The sequence below is a fragment of the Heterodontus francisci genome, chromosome 8, assembly GCF_036365525.1.
Source record: "Heterodontus francisci isolate sHetFra1 chromosome 8, sHetFra1.hap1, whole genome shotgun sequence".
Classification (NCBI taxonomy): domain Eukaryota; kingdom Metazoa; phylum Chordata; class Chondrichthyes; order Heterodontiformes; family Heterodontidae; genus Heterodontus; species Heterodontus francisci.
This window is the reverse complement of record NC_090378.1, coordinates 123,258,616-123,274,122: the sequence shown is the minus strand read 5'-3', so window position 1 is coordinate 123,274,122 and position 15,507 is coordinate 123,258,616.

Genomic DNA, 15,507 nt, shown 5'->3' with positions numbered 1-15,507 from the left:
AATCTCTCCTCCTTCTCACCTGCTCCACTAATGCTTCCAGCACTGCATCTGTCACTCTGGAATCCTCTGTCTACCCTGGTGTTTACGTTATACTAATTTGCATTGCACAAAAATAATGATGCAGCTTTCCTTTAAGAGGGACAGACTGCCTTTAAGAAGAGTAAGCTGGCTGGGCAATGTGACCTACAAACAATGCTGCTGGGCCCTCCTGCTGTGTGTAGGGGCCACAGGCAGTGTTCAGGATCAGACATCAAAGCGGAAGCTGCTCAGGCCAATGCCATAATCTTTCAGTTGAGGTGGCGACATGATGCTTGTGTTGTCCACCTTGAACTGAATGGACGCAGACAGGTCACAAGTCATGACCTCCATGTCCAAAACTTGGGGCTAACCAAATTCTAGCCCCATATGTTCTACCAAAGTGCCCCAAACAACTCGTGCAAACACGCAGCTGATATGTGACTCATTTGATGGCCAACATGGAACACAGCAACATGAAAGGGATATGTGCAAGAAAGAAGATAATGTGAAACAGCAACATGGCCCATTGAAATGAGTATGACGGAACCTTAGCAAAGGCCAGCAGTGGGCAAAGTTCCCTGCATTTTCATTTATACCAAGTTTATAGTCCGAAGCAATAAAGTTCAGCAAGACAATCCAGATCGACACGTCTCCCTCTGCCTGCTCCTACACTCAGGTCACAGACACCACCTCCCCCAATGCTGCTCTGGCTGTACACTTTGTTTCCAGGTGACCCTGTCTTCCATGTAGACCCAGCCTTTTGAAACAGGCGGCCGTTTAAGTACCAAATCTGAAATACCAAGCCTAAGGGGTGTGACTACCTCCTGGAACAAAGTGTCCAGGTAACTTTCCCCCACTCCCTGATGCCTCGCAGTGTCTGAGTCTCGAACTCCAGCTCGTCAACTCTGAGCTGAAGTTCCTCGAGCTGCAGACACTTACTGCAGATGTGGTTTCAGTGAATCACACTGGCATCCACCAGCTTCCACTTGCTACAGCTGCAACACATCACCTGCCCTGACATCTCGATTGTGTTTCAAGTTTAAAAATATTACTGAATGATAATTTGTAGTTATATTAATTTGTTTAACTCATTAAGCTACAAGTTTATACATTACTTATATTTCCCCAGTACCAGTTTACACTGCCCCATTTTAGAAAGAAGAAAAATACTTTTTTTTATTCTATCACGGGATGTGGGTGTCGCTGGCTCAGCCAGCATTTATTGCCCATCCCTAATTGCCCTTGAGAAGATGGTGGTGAGCCTCCTTCTTGAACCGCTGCAGTCTTTGTGGTGTATGTACACCCACAGTGCTGTTGTAAAGGGAGTTCCAGAATTTTGACCCAGTAACAGTGAAGCAACAGCAATATAGTTCTAAGTCAGGATGGTGTGTGCCTTGGAGGGGAACTTGCAGGTGGTGGTGTTCCCATGCATCTGCTGTCCTTATCCTTCTAGGTGATATAGATTGTAGATTTGGAAGGTGCTGTCAAAGGAGCCTTGGTGCTTTGCTGCAGTGCATCTTGTAGATGGTACATACAGCTGCCAGTGTGCGTCAGTGGTGGAGGGAGTGAATGTTTGTGGATGGGGTGCCAATCAAGTGGGCTGCTTTGTCCTGGATGGTGTCAAGCTTCTTAATTGTTGTTGGAGCTGCTCTCATCCAGGCAATTGGAGGGTATTCCATCACACTCCTGACATATGCCTTGTATATGGTGGAGAGCCTTTACGGAGTCAGGAGGTGAGTTACTCACTGCAGAATTCCTAGCCTCTGACATGTTCTTGTAGCCATAGTATTTCTGTGGCTGGTGCAGTTCATTTTCTGGTCAATGGTAACCCCCAGGATGTTGATTGTGGGGGATTTTGCGATAGTAATGCCATTGAATGTCAAGGGAAGATGGTTAGATTCTCTCTTGTTTGATGTGATCAGTACCTAGCACTTGTGTGGCGCAAATGTAACTTGCCACTTATCAGCACAAGCCTGAATGTTGTCCAGGTACTGCTTCAGTCTCTGAGGAGTCACGAATGGTGTTGAATATTGTTCAATCGTCAGCAAACATCTTCACTTCTGACCTTAAAGTGGAGGAAAGGTCATTGATGAAAGAGCTGAAGATGGTTGGGCCTAGGACACTACCCTGAGGAACTCCTGCAGAGATATCCTAGAACTGAGATGATTGACCTCCAACAACCACAACCATCTTCCTTCATGCTAGGTCTGAATCTAACCAGTGGAGAGTTTTTCCACTGATTCCCATTGACTCCAGTTTTACGAGGGCTCTTTGATGCCATACTCGGTCAATAGTGTCAAAGGCGGTCACTCCCACCTCACCTCTGGAGTTTAGCTCTTTTGTCCATGTTTCAATCAAGGCTGTAATGAGGTCAAGAGCTGAGTGGCCCTGGCAGAACCCAAACTGAGTGTCAGTGAGCAGGTTATTGCTGAGCACGTGCCACTTGATAGCACTGTCGACGACCCCTTCCATCACTTTGCTGATGATCGTGAGTAAACTGATAGGGCAGTAATTGGTTGGGTTGAATTTGTCCTGCTTTTTGTGAACAGGACACACCTGGCCAATTTTCCACATTGTCGGATAGATGCCAGTGCTGTAGCTGTTCTGGAATAGCTTTGTTAGGGGCGCTGATTGTTCTGGAGCACAAGTCTTCAGTTCTATTGCCGAAATGTTGTCAGGGCCCATAGCCTTTGCTCTATCCAGTGCCTTCAGTCGTTTCTTGATATCACATGAAGTGAATCAAATTGGCTGAAGACTGGCATCTATGGTGTTCAGGACCTCAGGAAGAGGCCAAGATGAATCATTGACTTCTAGCTGAAGATGGATGCAAATGTTTCAGCCTTGTCTTGCACACAGAGATGCTGGGCTCCCCCATAGTTGAGGATGGGGATGTTTGTGGAGCCTGTCACAGACCTTTAATTATTTTTCTTCTCAGATTAAAAACAGTGTGCGTGCCTTTAAGACGCTGTTAACAACAGTGCACCTCCAAGGGAGAGAATGTTTTAGAATTCCTGGAGACACAGTGCACCAGCTGCATTTTTGTTAAAATGGGCAACAGCAGGAGAGAGAAAGGTCACATGGTAATGTTTCCATTTTAACTGTGTGTGAAACTGGCAGAAACCGGCTGAGACCAGTTAGTTTTTGAGAGACTTTCCAGTGAGGCGATCTGAAGAAAAGGAGCTGTATTATTTTCTCTCAGAAAAATTCTACAAGGTGCTACAAGCCACGTTCATTCCTGAGTAAAGAAGAAAAGCTTTTCTTCCTCAATAAATTATTTGTATTGCTGTGCTCATCGTTCAAAGAACTGTTTAATGTGTGCTACAGCTGAAGAGTTGAATGCCTATCTTCTGAAGGACTGTTTTCACCAGATCCATGATAAGACCGCAAATGACCTTTGACTATTTTCACTTTAGAAGACCTCATCCACCAGGAACATAATCCACAAACACTTTCTTATTTTATTTATACTTAAGAGACAGCTAATTTTTAAAAATTCCACTTTAATAAAAAAAACAGTTAACTATTGTTACTTCTGAGTATATGTGTGTGAATGTGGGAGTTAGATTAATATAAGTTATAAGGTCTTTAGAATAGGTTTATCTTAATAGTGTTTAAGATTGCATTTTAATAAATAGTTAATTTATTGTTGTCTAAACATGCCTGGTTTGATCTGTTTCATTCTGGGGTTACTGTTTAATTTGGCAGTTTTCCGATTGGGTGTGAAAGCTTAATAATATGCTACGACCTGCGGAGTGACGGGACTGAATTAACAGTGTGTTGCTCCCATTACAGTTGTAACAAGCCTCCTCGCCCAGTTAGTTGTTTAATTGTCCACCGTCATTCACGAGTAGATATGGCAGCACTGCAGAGCTTAGATCTGATCCTTTGCTTGTGGGATCATTTATCTCTATCACATGCTGCTTCTGCTGTTCGACACGCCTGAACTCCTGGCTCCATAGCATTGGACGGGCTGCAGTCTCAGCAGTGGCCACCACTCCCAGTGGAGCTGCTGGGACTAAGAGCTGCCGGCCCACTGATTGGTCGGCAAGTTACTGAGGCAGGATCTCCTCCCTCAAGTGGGTGGAAGTCCTGCCTCGGAACAATTAAATCCCAGGGACCCGTAAAATGCAGGTTGGATCCCCGGGCTATGCGTAAAAGTCAGTGGTGAAGTCTCGTCCGCCTACGGTAAAATCCAGCCCATTGAGTGAATCTCACACACTACTGCTTTGTTGAGCCGCGTTAAATCCACACATATTCGCAGAGTTTCATTTGTCTTCAGGACAGGAACCATGGCTAATCACCAGTTCATTGGTTGCCTTACCAGAGAGATAATGCCCATTCTTGTCACCTCCTCCAATTGTTTTTGGGCTTTGTTTAATAAGGGATGAGGTATTCCTCTTTGTGTGAAGATACACACTGATTTGTCCCCTTCCTTCAGAGTGATCCTGTACTCCGTCTTTAGTTTTCTGAGCCCTTTGCACAGCTTCAGGAATTCTGTTTGAAAGGAATTGTTAGCCTTTGTTTGCTTGACTTTGGCTACATTTTTAATCAACTGCAGTTGTCAGCAGACATTCCTGCTTAGTAAAGAAAATGCTTGATTGTGCAAGAAATGCAAGTTCTCTACCAGTTGTCTGCCGCTGTGCTGAAGAGTTTCTTGGAGTTTGCCTTTTACTCACAGTTATGTCCTGCCAGGACCGTGCAATTGTATATCTGTCAGTTGCAGGTAATGTCTCTTCACCCAAGGATCTTGGTCAGACAATACCATGATACTCGCCCCTGTGTCAAGCTTAAACTTCATGAGGCGTCCATTCACAGAGATGTCTGCTGTCCAGAAATTTTGGTCTGTATTATTGATTTCTCCCAAGAGCTCTCCTGGTACTTGCCCTTGTGGATATTGCTGTACTTGATTCACTGCTGTTTGAGTGAAGGTTTTCTGCTTTGTACTTTTAAGTGCAGAGATTTTGCTGTGGCACATCTTCCCATAATTAAAACACTCAGCTTTACTTGCTGGGCACTGCTCTCGTCTGTGGGTCTTCTTGGCTCCACAACATTGACAAGGTTTTCCTGTGTCATGCATCTTCTCACCTGGATTTTTTTTCTGTTCCTCAAAGTTTTTCCCTGGCTTTGGCTTCACCAGTTGGTTGGGAATTGGACTCCTTCTCATCCACAGCTTGTCTTCAGCTCGTAGAATGTCCCTATTCTGTTTGTGAACCTCAGCCTGTCTTATAATTTGAATGGCCTTTTCCAGTGTAAGGTCTTCCTTGGATTGCAACAGGTCTGACAAGGATTCATCCGCTGTGCCGATGACTATCCTGTCTCTGATTAGTTCTGCTTTTCATTCACTGTGTTCACAACCTTCTGACAATTTGTACAGGTCATTAATATAGGAATCTACAGACTCTCCAATCATCTGCACCCACTTATTAAATTTGGCTCTTTTCAAAATTTCATTGGTAGGCAGATTAAAATATTTATCAAAAGCTTGGAGTAATTTTTGAATTTATCAGAAGCCTCATTGATCCCTTGTCGGACAGTTACATTGTCTGCTATTGCACCTACTGAATACAGGAGGGTGTTCACTTGCTCCATTTCAGATTTGGTCTGGAGTTGAGAAGCAATTCTGAATATTAAGAACCTTATTCTCCATATTAGCCAATTTTGGACCTGATTGAGACCTTCTTGGTTCTGGAAACTCTCAGGCATTCCCAATTTTGGATCCATATTGCTTCCTTTCGTTTTTTAGACTTTGCTAAGGTGGTCCTTGGCTCGAGGTGTTTGCGTTCTGTTTGGGGCTTTCCCACGCTCTCCGACCTTTCACGCACTTTCTGACAAATACCAAGCTTTTTTCCCTCGGTGAGGCTGAGCAATGGCTGCCACTGTACTCACCTCTCGTCGCCGATTCGACTGAGATCTCTTTCTGCACCTGATTTTTTTCCCAGTGCACCGTTTAAACAAATGGCCAATTTCACTGTCCCACCGATCCTGGATCGTCGTCTGGCATGAAGACTCAGACCCAACCGCTGGATGTGCTGGATGTACTGACGCAGAGCCTCCCATTGCTGTGGTGTGGTCTCCAGAGCCTCTTCACAGCCTCTTCTGCCAGTAAGTCATTTTCTTACTGTACTGGACCAGTATTTATCTTTAAATTTCTCTGCTTTACCCCTGGTGTTCCTTCAAAAGGTAAGGAGATCTTCAAATTCTCCTATAATAATAGCAAAATACTGCGGATGCTGGAAGTCTGAAATAAAAACAAGAAATGCTGCAACCACTCAGCAGGTCTGGCAGCATCTGTGGAAAGAGAAGCAGAGGTAACGTTTCGGGTCACTGACCGTTCTTCAAATTCTCCTGATCCCTTTCACAGCAGCCACCATATTGCGTTGTCGTGTTTGTATTAGTAGTTTTTAAGGGCGTTCTACAGAAAGTCTTCAATTCCGGTAAAGGTTAACAATAACTCTTTATTATTCACAGTTGCTATATACACTCTCCACAAGCCACTTAAACTAGTATCCTTCGTGCTGCTATACCTTCTCCTTCTCAAGTCTATCTCATGTGACTGTTACATCATCACTTGCACAGTGGGAGGGGTCTCATTGTCTTTGGTATTAACTCTTTACATCCTTATACTACACCTCGGTTGATGCTGGAGGTCTGTCCAGTTTCATTCCTTTTCGACTTTTCTCTTGTGATTTGGTACAACTGAATGGCTTGCCAGGCCATTTCAGAGGGCATTTAAGAGTCAACCACATTGCTGTGGGTCTGGAGTCATACATAGGCCAGACCAGATAAGGACAGCAGATTTCCTTCCCTAAAGGACATTAGTGAACCAGATGGGTTTTTATGACAATCTACAATGGTTTCATAGTCACCATTACTGAGAACATACGGACATACAAATTCAGAGCAGGAGTAGACCACTCGACCCCTCGAACCTGCTCCGCCATTCAATAAGTTCATGGCTGAACTGATTACTCCACATTTCCACCTACCCCCGATAACCTTCCACCCCCTTGCTTATCAAGAATCTATCTACCTCTTCCGTAAAAATATTCAAAGACTCTGCTTCCACTGCCTTTTGAGGAAGAGAATTCCAAAGACTCACGATCCTCTGAGAGAAAAGATTTCTCCTCATCTCTGACCCCTAGTTTGAGATTCTTCCACAAGGGAAAACATCCTTTCCACATCCACCCTGTCAAGACCCCCCAGGATCTTATATGTTTCAATCAAGACGCCTCTTACTTTTCTAAATTCCAGCGGATACAACCTAGCCTGTCCAATCTTTCCTCGGAAGACAGGCCACCCATTCCAGGTATCAGTCTAGTAAACCTTCTCTGTACTGCCTCCAAAGCATTTACATCCTTCCTTAAATAAGGAGACCAGTACTGTACACAGTACTCCAGATGTGGTTTCACCAATGTCCTGTATAGCTGAAGCATAACCTCCCTACTTTTGTATTCAATTCCCCTTGTGATAAATGATAACATTCTATTAGCTTTCCTAATTACGTGCTGTATCTGCATACTAACCTTTTGCGATTCATTGACTCATGCACTAGGACACCCAGATTCTTCTGCATCTCAGAGCTCTGCAATCTCTCACAATTTAGATAATATGCTTCTGTTTTATTCTTCCTGCCAAAGTGGACAATTTCCCACTTTCCCACATTATACTCCATTTCCCAGGTCTTTGCCCACTCACTTAACCGATCTGTATTTCTTTGTAGCCTCCTTATGTCCTTTTCACAAGTTACTTTCCTACCTATCTTTCTGTCCTCAGCAAATTTAGCGACCATACCTTCATCTAAGTCATTTATATAAATTGTAAAAAGTTGAGGCCCCCAGCACAGATCCCTGTGGCACACCACCTGTTACATCTTGCCAACCAGAAAATGACCCATTTATGCCTACTGTCTGTTTGCTGTTAGCTAACCAATCTTCTATCCATGCCAATATGTTACCCCCTACACCATGAGCTTTTATTTTCTGCAATAACCTTTGATGTAGCACCTTATCAAATGCCTTCTGGGAATCCAAGTACAATACATCCACTGGTTCCCCTTTATCCACAGCACATGTAACTCCCTCAAAGAACTCCAATAACTTGGTTAAACATGATTTCCCTTTCACAAAACCATGTTGAGTCTTCCTGATTACCTTGAATTTTTCTAAATACCCTGCTATAACATCTTTAATAATAACTTCAAACATATTCCCTAAGACAGATGTTAAGCTAACTGGCCTGTAGTTTCCTGCTTTCTGTCTCCCTCCCTTTTTGAATAAAGGAGTTACATTTGCTATTTTCCAATCTAAAGGAACCTTCCCTGAATCTCGGGAAATTTGGAAAATTAAAACTAACGCATCAACTATCTCACTAGCCACTTCTTCTTATACCCTAAGATGAAGTCCATCAGGACCTGGGGACTTGTCGTCCCGCAGCTTCAACAATTTGTTCAGTACCACGTCCCTGATGATTGTAATTTTCTTGAGTTCCTCCCTCCCTTCCATTTCCTGACTTACAGCTAATACTAGGATGTTACGTGTATACTCAGTAGTAAAGGCTGATACAAAATATATTTTCAATTCATCTGCCATCTCCTTATTATCCATCAATAATTCCCTGGACTCACTTTTTATAGGACCAATGCTCACTTTGTTAACTTTTTTCTTTTTAATATATTTATAGATGCTCTTACTATCTATCTTTATATTTCTAGCTAGCTTTCTCTCGTACTCTAACTTTACCTTCCTTATCAATCTTTTAGTCCTTCTTTGCTGTTTTTTATATTCTGTCCAATCTTCTGGCCTGCCTCCCATCTTTGCACAATTTTAGGCTTTTTCTTTAAGTTTTATATATCTTTAACTGTTTTACTTAACCACGAATGGCGGGTCCCACCCTTGGAATTTTTCTGTCTCGTTGAAATGTACCTATTCTGCATATTCTGAAATATCCCCTTAAAAGTCTGCCACTGCATCTCTATTGACCTATCCCTAAACCTACTTTGCTAGTTCACTTCAGCTCGCTCTGCTTTCATTCCCTCATAATTGCCCTTATTTAAGTTTAAAATACTAGTCTTGGACCCACTCTTCTCTCCTTCAAACTGAATGTAAAATTCAGTCATGTTCTGATCGCTGCTACCTAGGGGCACTTTAACTATGAGGTCATTAATTATTCCTATCTCATTCCACAATACCAGGTCTAGTATAGCCTGCTCTCTGGTTGGATCCTGAACGTATTGTTCCAAGAAATTATCCCAAAATCATTCCATGTACTCATCTAGGCTACCTCTGCCCATCTGATTTTTCCAGTCTATATGTAGGTTAAAATCCCCCACAATTATCACTATACCTTTCTGACAAGCTGCCATTATTTCTTCCTTTATACCCCTTCCCACAGTGTAGTTAATGTTAGGTAGCCTGTGCACCACTCCCACATGTGACTTCTTGTCTTTATGATTTCTCATCTCTACCCAAACTGCTTCATCATCCTGGTCTCCTGAACTTAGGTCATCCCTCTCTATTGCGCTAATGCCATCATTAATTAACAGAGCTACCCCTCCACCGTTTCCTAGCTTCCTGTCCTTCCTAAATGCCAGATATCCTTCAATATTCAGGTCCCAATCAATGTCGTCCTGTAGCCTGTAATGGCTATCTTCCTTGGCCTCCTTGTCTCGGGAGACAATGGGTAAGCACTTGGAGGTGGTCAGTGGTTTGTAAAGCAGCGCCTGGAGTAGCTATAAAGACCAATTCTAGAGTGACAGACTCTTCCACAGGTGCTGCAGAAAAAATTGGTTGTCGAGGCTGTTACACAGTTGGCTCTCTCCTTGCGCTTCTGTCTTTTTTCCTGCCAACTGCTAAGTCTCTTTGACTCGCCACACTTTAGCCCCGCCTTTATGGCTGCCCGCCAGCTCTGGCGATCGCTGGCAACTGACCCCCACGACTTGTGATCAATGTCACAGGACTTCATGTCGCGTTTGCAGACGTCTTTAAAGCGGAGACATGGACGGCCGGAGGGTCTGATACCAGTGGCGAGCTCGCTGTGCAATGTGTCCTTGGGGATCCTGCCATCTTCCATGCGGCTCACATGGCCAAGCCATCTCAAGCGCCGCTGACTCAGTAGTGTGTATAAGCTGGGGATGTTGGCCGCCTCGAGGACTTCTGTGTTGGAGATACGGTCCTGCCACCTGATGGCAAGGATTCTCCGGAGGCAGCGAAGATGGAATGAATTGAGACGTGGCTCTTGGCTGACATACGTTGTCCAGGCCTCGCTGCCATGGAGCAAGGTACTGAGGACACAGGCTTGATACACTCGGACTTTTGTGTTCCGTGTCAGTGCGCCATTTTCCCACATTCTCTTGGCCAGTCTGGACATAGCAGTGGAAGCCTTTCCCATGCGCTTGTTGATTTCTGCATCGAGAGACAGGTTACTGGGGATAGTTGAACCACTTCCAGAGTGTGGTCGCCGATATTGATGGATGGAGCATTTCTGATGTCCTGTCCCATGATGTTCATTTTCTTGAGGCTGATGGTTAGGACAAATTCATTGCAGGCAGCCGCAAACTTGTCGATGAGACTCTGCAGGCACTCTTCAGTGTGAGATGTCAGCAAAGAGGAGTTCCCTGATGAGGACTTTCCGTACTTTGGTCTTCGCTCTTAGACAGGCAAGGTTGAAAAACCTGCCACCTGATCTTGTGTGCAGGAAAATTCATTCTTCTGAAGACTTGAACGCGTGTGAGAGCAGCAGAGAGAAGAAAATCCCAACCAGTGTAGGTGCGAGAACATAGCCCTGTTTCACGCCACTCAGGATAGGAAAGGGGTCTGATGAGGTGCCGTTATGCTGAATTGTGCCTTTCATATTGTCATGGAATGAGGTGATGATACTTAGTAGCTTTGGTGGACATCCAATCTTTGTTAGTAGCCTGAAGAGACCACGTCTGCTGCCGAGGTCAAAGGCTTTGGTGAGATCAATGAAAGCAACATAGAGGGGCATCTGTTGTTCACGGCATTTCTCCTGTAGCTGATGAAGGGAGAACAGCGTGTCAATGGTCGATCTCTCTGCTCGAAGGCCACACTGTGCCTCAGGTTACATACGCTTGGCCAGCTTCTGGAGCCTGTTTAAAGCGACTCGAGCGAAGACTTTCCCCACTATGCTGTGCAGGGAGATTCCACGGTAGTTGTTGCAGTCACCGCGGTCACTCTTGTTCTTATAGAGGGTGATGATATTGGCATCGCGCATGTCCTGTGGTGCTGCTCCCTCGTCCCAGCACAGGCAAAGCAGTTCGTAGAGTGCTGAGAGTTTGGCAGGCTTAGCACTCTTGCTTATTTCAGGGATAATGCCGTCCTTCCCAGGGTCTTTTCCGCTGGCTGGAGAATCAGTGGCATCACTGAGTTCTGATTTTGTTGGCTGTATGTCCAGCTCATCCATGACTGGCAGAGACTGGGCTGCATTGAGGGCGGTCTCAGTGACAACATTCTCCCTGGAGTACAGTTCTAGGTAGTGCTCCACCCAGCGGTCCATTTGCTTGCTTTGGTCAATGATTGTGTCCCCTCATTTAGATTTGAGGGGGGCGATCTTCTTGATGGTTGGCCCAAAAGCTCTCTTAATGCCATCATACATTCCAATGATGTTTCCGGTGTCAGAGGCCAGCTGAATATGACTGCATAGGTGTTGCCAGTAGTCATTTGCGCAGCGCCTGGCTGTTCTTTGTGCAGCGCTTCTGGCTGTTTTAAGTGCTACGGATGTTAACTCGCTGGGGGCTTTTTTGTAGTTCAGCAGTGCAATGCGCTTAGTGGCTATGACAGGTTCCAGCTCTTCAATGTGAGATTGAAACCAGTCTGCATTCCGCTTCACACGTTTGCCATAGGTGGTCATGGCTGACTCATAAATGGCGTCTCTGATGTGGGCCCACTTGGTCTCTGCATCCCCTGTGGGATTGTTTTGAAGGGCTTTTCCAAGTGAATTTAGAAATTTTTGTAACAGCTGTGGATAAGAAATTCTGCTCGTGTTGATGCGCGGGTGGCCCTTCTGCTTGGAGTGATGCAGCTTCTTTGGTTTGAGTCTAACCTTGCTGCACACCAGGGAGTGGTCGGTGTCGCAGTCCGCACTGTGGAAGCTGCATGTGATTTGAACACTGTTTAAGGAGGCTCGCCTTGTGACGATGAGGTCCAGCTGGTGCCAACGACGTGATCTTGGGTGCCTCCAAGAAACCTGGTGACAGGGTTTAGTGTGAAAGAACGAGTTGTTGATGCAGAGGTTATGATAGGTACACAACTCAAGCAGTCTCTGTCCATTCTCATTCATCCTTCCAACGCCATAGCGCCCAAGGCAGGAGGGCCATGAGTCATGGTCGGCCCCAACCCTGGCATTAAAGTCCCCCAGCAGGAACAGATGTTCGGTATTTGGGATGCTACCAATGATATTATGGAGTTCCTCGTAGAACTGGTCTTTATCTTCATGTGGGGAGCAGAGTGTTGAAGCATAGATGCTGAGTAGGTGTACTGGACCAGAGGTGGTGAGCAGTCGGATGGACAGTATGCGTTCTGAGCCATTTGAAGGTGGCTCTATCATGCTGAGCAAAGAGTTTCTGATGGCGAAGCCCACTCCATGCTGTCTTAGTTCTTCAGGAACCCTACCCTGCCAGAAGAAGGTGTAGTCTTGCTCTGTTAGAGATCTGCTCGCTGGGAGGCATGTCTCCTGAAGTGCTGCAATGTCCACATTGAGTCTACTGAGCTCGTTGTTAATGATGGCGGTCTTCCGAGAATCGTTGATTTGTGTAAGGTCTTCCGACAGGCCAGGACACATAGTTCTGACGTTCCAGTTTGCAAAACGAAGGGCTGGTACCTTCTTTCCTTTTTTCGTGCTGTTTGGTGCAGTGTTGCAGTCCGCTTTTCGGGCAATAACCCTGAGCTCCAAGCACCCATTGAAGCAGGTGGACTGTGGGGGGACAGAACCTTATTGACTGGGGGCTTCCCGGTTTGAGGCGGGCGGTAGCTGTCCACTGAGGTGCGATGACCTCTTCCACTGACAAAGGCAACCCGTGGCGCCCAATCTCTACGCCAATTGAGCTGGACTTATAACCTGTAACTGTTGCCTTCCGTGTTGTTTCGGTTGCTGTGAGGCGACTTTGGAGTGACCTCTCCATGGCGCTTGCCTGGGTGAATGTATGGAGGTTGTGAGTTGCCCAAGCGTCAAAACCCCCCTCTCGGCCTTCTGGTGGGGTCCAAAGGAGTGCAGAGCACGATATTTGGCACCGGTATGGCTGCAGGAACTGCCGGAAACATGCCTAAAGTGACACATGACCGCCTACGGGGTTCCGCTCCGGATTTCTGTTAGGGTTTACTGCCTTAGCCTTGGACTCTCCCAAGACGCCAACAAGGCAGTGGGGTTGTTAGGGCCCCTGCTCAGGGCTAGGTGGATGCCGGTGGGAGGAGGGGGTGCGAGGGGGAGGGGTGGAGGGAAGGGGGTGCGAGGGGGAGCTGGGAAGGGGGCTGTAGAGGGGTGGGGGGGGTTCAGGCGAAGGGGGTGCAGGGGGAAGATGGTGCAAGGGGGGAGCTGGGAAGGGGTTGCGAGGGGGGAGGGGGTGGGGTAAGAGGGTGCTGGGGGGGGTGAGCTGGGAGGGGGGAGCTGGGAAGGGGAAGCGGGGGGAGTGAAGGGGATGCAGGTAATAAAACATTTCATCAGTTCCCACCATCCATGCCGGGAAAGCTCAACCGCGTCCTCCGGGAGGTGGGTGACAGCCTCCGGCGCCAGTACCAGCAGGAATTCGTAGACATTGAGCTGACAGTATTGGAGGCTGCAGGGAGCTGGCAGTATTGGAGGGTACAGGGAGCTGGCAGTATTGGAGGGTACAGGGAGTGGCAGTATTGGAGGGTACAGGGAGTGGCAGTATTGGGGGGGGGGAGCAGGGAGCTGGCAGTATTGGGGGGGCGGAGCAGGGAGCTGGCAGTATTGGGGGAACAGGGTCTAACAGTCCTGTGAGTCCAGGTATTTTGGATTTAAATATCCTGTTTCATCCACTTTCAAACCTCCTGTTTCCAATTTCTACTGTCTTCCCACCGTCAGCGTTTCTCTGTCTCTGCTCAGCTAAAATCAGGAGGTGACTGACTGCAAAACAATGAATTTCCAGTATACAATGTTTTCTGTCCAATGAAACAGAATAAAATCTATTATTTTACACCATTGCTGTCTCTCGGTGTTGTTTGCCAGAATGAGTTCCACATTCTAACCTCTCTCTGGTTAAAAAAGTTGCTCCTGAATTCCCTATTGGATTTAATGTTGATTATTGTATGTTCTGATCTCACCCACAATTGGAAGAATCTTCTCAACATCTACTCTATCAAACCTCTTCATATCCTGAAAGACATTCATGAGGTCACCAAAGAGCCCCAGCCTGTTTAGCCTTTCCTGATCAGTTTATCCTCTCAGTTCTGGTAAATCTATTTTGCACCTTCTCCACTGGCTCGAGATCCTTTTCAGAATATGGAGGCTCGAACCGTTCAGTGTACGTCGAGTGTGGCCTCAACAACATTGTACAGCAGTTCAACAGAAATTCACTGCTTTTCAATTCGAAGCCTCTAGAAATAAATCCAGCTGCTTGATTTGCTTTGTTTAAGTCTTTATTCACCTGTGTCACTACTTTTAGTGATTTTTCATATTTTTGCCTCATTGTTCCTATTATCCACAAATCTTCATTGAATTTCTCCAATCAGGTTATCAGCCCTGTCACATCACCATAACGGCTGGAACCAGTGACACATGGACTCATCTGTGACTTCAACCCTGGAGCATTATCCGTCTTCAACACACACCCACAGTACTGGGTAACACACCCACACTCAGAGACACTCACCTACAGACAGTACTGGGTAACGCACCCACATTCAGAGACACTCACCTACAGACAGTACTGGGTAATACACCCACACTCAGAGACACACCTACAGACAGTACTGGGTGACACACCCACACTCAGAGACACTCACCTACAGACAGTACTGGGTAACGCACCCACACCCAGAGACACTCACCTACAGACAGTACTGGGTAACGCACCCACATTCAGAGACACTCACCTACAGACAGTACTGGGTAACGCACCCACACCCAGAGACACTCACCTACAGACAGGACTGGGTAACGCACCCACATTCAGAGACACTCACCTACAGACAGTACTGGGTAATACACCCACACTCAGAGACACACCTACAGACAGTACTGGGTGACACACCCACACTCAGAGACACTCACCTACAGACAGTACTGGGTAACGCACCCACACCCAGAGACACTCACCTACAGACAGTACTGGGTACCACACCCACACTCAGAGACACACACCTACAGACAGTACTGGGTAACACACCCACACTCAGAGACACACACCTACAGACAGTACTGGGGAACGCACCCACTCTCAGAGACACACACCTACAGACAGTACTGGGTAACACACCCGCAATCAGAGACACACACCTACAGACAGTACTGGGTAAT